The 4,185-nt window shown below is 39.3% G+C and overlaps 1 non-coding gene across 1 annotated transcript; it reads left to right on the forward strand.

Annotated features, from left to right (window-relative positions):
- Window positions 1–289: 289 nt before the first annotated feature.
- trnag-gcc lies at window positions 290–360 on the forward strand. Its single transcript has one exon. It is a non-coding gene; the product is annotated as a tRNA-Gly (tRNA).
- Window positions 361–4,185: the final 3,825 nt, after the last annotated feature.

Below are 4,185 nucleotides of genomic sequence, written 5' to 3' on the forward strand. Positions count from 1 at the left end.
TGTTTATACTTGGGGTTTTGTATTATTTGTAAACTTGTAAAAATATGTTAAATTTTGAATAAAAATATCTATGAAAAAAAAAGAGTGTTCCAGGATTACAAGAAGGTTGGGGTATTTAGTGGTAAATTTTTGTTGAGACTTACTGAGTAAAAGGGAAAAGTATAGAGTAAAAGTAAAATGCAGCATATTCAGTTCAGTGTGATGTCACAAAATAATGAAAAAGCATATGAAGAAAAATCTCCTCCATGAAATTATTCAGTGAGTGCAAAGCCTTTAAGACACATCTGGTGCATTGGTGGTTCAGTGGTAGAATTCTCGCCTGCCACGCGGGAGGCCCGGGTTCGATTCCCGGCCAATGCAGTTGGCCTATTTTACTTTCTCCGAAATACTAACTTTCTTGAACAAAAATTCTTCTTGTACAGTTTTTATGGATTTCAGGAAATCCCAAATATTCTACCCACGTTTTTACCATTTTACTACAGCGAGTTTTCAAAATCTGCTTGATAAAAGTCCTGTTCTTTTCATCTCACTTCAGCAGTTACATACCTACTCTTAAAAACTGCAAAATCAGCGATTCATCATTCTTACAACCATCAGACTATCAACTCTCATAAATACTCTCCAGTCATCAGCTGTTACATGGTGTTTACTTGAATCACATTACTTATTTTGTAACATTAAGACAATGTTTACATAACTGGTAGCTCCACTTTTTTTAAAATCCAACTCAGCTGTGACACATGTGTGAAGCAAATGGGATGAATTAACCCATTCATAACGTACTTTTCAGAAAAGTAGACTAATAGCTTTCACCATGTATCCTGCATAAGAGTCTGGACATGCACAGAGAAAGTGAATGCCATTTAAAACCACTGAGCAAAATTGGGTGAAATCATTCATTGGCACATCTTGTCTTGACAAACTAATATCAAGCAGTCAACTCTTATTTTACTTTGGAGAAGGTTGGGTGCATTACATTACTAAACAGAGGCTGCTGAAGAACAAGGTCTTTAAAGAAAACTGTTTATTCACGTTCTCATATATGCATTTAGACCAGTAACTGCATCTGAGGTGATGTGGTGGCTCAGTGGTTAGCACTGCTACCTCATAGTATGAGGGTTGCAGGTTTGATTCCTGCCGTAGGTGACAGTTTGGGTGGAGTTTGCATGTTCTCTCTGTGTGCAGATCAGGTGATTTGGCCATGATAAATTGCCCATAGTGTTAGCTGCATTAGTAGGATGGAGGATTGATTGGATCAAAGGGACTGTTTCCACACTATAAGGAATCTCAGCTAATCATTGTTTCTCTCTTAGGCCCTCCCTCATCATGTGATCTATTATATTGTTCCTGATCCAGCTCCCTATTTACAATTGGTTAATTCTTTACACAGTCATTGCCTCTTCACAATACTCACATCATCCATCATTTCCCCCAAACTCTCCATTTCAAGGCTGTGGTGCTTTCACATATCTCCTTGATTGCTTGTGAAGTTTCCTTATTGATGGTTCAGCTCTCTAAGATTTTGCTTTCCAAGAATTTATGTGCGCTCCTGACTACTCTCAAAAATGTTAACTCTTTGATCTCAAAGATTTGTTGCCATTTACAGCACAGAAGGTGGGGCAGGTGGGTGTCATTCAGCCCTTTGTATCCACATCAGTCTACAATGATTGACTACACTAATCCCATGTTCCAGTTTTTGGTCTATAGCCCTGGAAATTCCAAAGAAATGCAAACAGATATTGAAATACTGATCAAATGTTGTGAGAGTTTTTCACTCAACCATACTTTCAGGCAATGACCTCCAGATTCTCACCTCACTCTAGATGGTAAAGAAATTCTTCTCAACTCCCCTCTCCTCCTTTTCCAACGTTTACCTTCAACCTATGCCCACTTGCTATTGACCCCTGCACTAAGGGGAGGCAAGTGTCCTCCTATCCACCCTATCTCTGCCTCTCATAACGTTATATACCTCCATCCGATCCCTTATCAACCTTCCCTGCTCCAAGGATAACAGTTCTCCCTCGAGTCTTTCAGACACAGATTGCTCAGGAAATACAATACAGAAAAGTTCCTCCATTCAATCTTCTATAGCCCTTCAAAACTGAAATCCTCCAAACATATTATCACAAGCATCAAATGCTACCTTGAAGGACTCAGTTAAAATTTGTGCAGCCAACACTTCTTCACTGATCATTGTGCAGCCAACACTTCACTGATCAAAATGGAAACATCGAACTAGAAGCAGGAGTAGGCCATTCAGCCCATTGATCCTACTTCACCATTCGGCATAAACCTGGCTGATCCGCTTTCTCAACTCCCATTCTCTCCCACATCACTTGACACCTTTTGCCTTTAGAAAGCTACCTATTTGTTCCTTAAATAAATTAAATGACCTTATCCCTGCAGCTGTCATATCATTAAGGATTCCGCAGGTCCACCACCCGCCCTGTGAGATATCTCTCATTATTCCAGTTCAAAATGCTCTGCTACATATCCTGAGACCATAACACCTTGATCTCGCACCATCTCTGTATCCAGTCTCTCCTGCCTTGTCAGAATTGTATTTGTTTTAATGAGATCTCTCCTCTCTTTCTTTTAAATTCCAGTGAATAGAGGCTCAGTCAATCCACTCTCCGTTAGACAAACCTGCACCTCAGGAATCAGTCTGATGAATCTTTGCTGCACTCCTTCTCGAGCAAGTATATTATGAGGAGACCAAAACTGCACACAACAAATACTACAAATGTGCTCTCACCACGGCCCTGTACAGCTGCAGTAAGTCTTCCTTGTTCCTGTACACAAACTCTTTTTTTAAAGACAGCTAACATACCAATTGCCTTCCTGACTGGTCTATAGCTGTACCTGTCTGTTTCCTTTGAATAACTGATGTACAAGGACAACGAAGTTTCCCTGTACCTCAAGATTTCCTTATCTATCACAAATGAAAGAATACTCTGCAATTCCCTTTTTCCTAGTGAAGTGGATAACTTCATCCTTATCCGTGTTATATTGCTTCTGCCATGTACTGCTCCCTTATTCAACTTGCCAAATCATCCCGAAGCCTCTTTACATTGTCCACACTACTCACATCTAATTTCATGTCATCAGCAAAATCAGAATTTGATTCCCATTTCCAAATTGTTGATATATAATGGTCCAAGCTGTAATTCAAGTCCAATCCCCTGTGATTCCCCACTTGTCACCCCCTGACACTCTGTAAATGAGCCATGTCTGCTAACCCATTCTCAGTCCATGTCAGTATATTACCACCAATCTCATGTCCTTTGATTTTCCACAGTAAGTTCTTACGTAGGGTTTCATCAAAAACTTTCTGGAAATCCAAACCTACCATATCCACATTCTCCCTTATATATGAGTTATGTTTTCAAATACCTCCAGTACATTTGTTAAATGTGATTTCCCTTTTATAAATGCATGCTGACTTTGTGGAATTACATTTGCATTTCCCATTATCTCAGAATATAAGACTCCCCCATTTTCTCTATTACTGGTGTTGTGCTAACTGGTCTATAATTATGGCTTTAACCATCTCTGCTATTTTAAACTTTTGGTTTATATTTGCCACCCTCCAATCTGCCAGGACTGTTTGGAATCTGCAACATTTTTGGAATGTGACAACCTCAACATAATCCATCATTTTCCTGGCCATCTCCTTTAATGAACTGGAACGGACATTATCAGACGCTGGAATTTGATCAACAATCAACTTCACAAAAGACACCTGACATTCCCCGAACCATAATCCATTGGTTTTCTTTTTGAGCAAATCTGCCAGTGGAGCAGATATAGTGATGAAATTTGGTACAAATGTGTAATAGAAATCACATATCTCAAATAATCCCATTATTTCTCATTTAGGTTTACAGGCAGTCAACTCCACTAATGCTTGCAGTTTTGCTGTTTGTGGCAGCACTGGTGCTTAGCTGGTTAGGTTGCTCATGCATTTGTAAATTCACTTTTACACAAATTGTCTTACCAAACCAGCCAATTGCAATTTCTTAACAAGATTTGTGGTTGTACGGAGTGGTCCTCCCAAGTGTATAACAGCACAATCTTGAGACAAATTACATAATTTGAAACATTGGTTACCTACTTGCTTTAACAGTCTCTGGAAAGTTGCTGGAGGAATTTATTAGCCTGAACACTATCACTCAGTATTTGGGA

The sequence above is a fragment of the Chiloscyllium plagiosum genome, chromosome 1 (genome assembly GCF_004010195.1).
Source record: "Chiloscyllium plagiosum isolate BGI_BamShark_2017 chromosome 1, ASM401019v2, whole genome shotgun sequence".
NCBI classification, from domain to species: Eukaryota; Metazoa; Chordata; class Chondrichthyes; order Orectolobiformes; family Hemiscylliidae; genus Chiloscyllium; species Chiloscyllium plagiosum.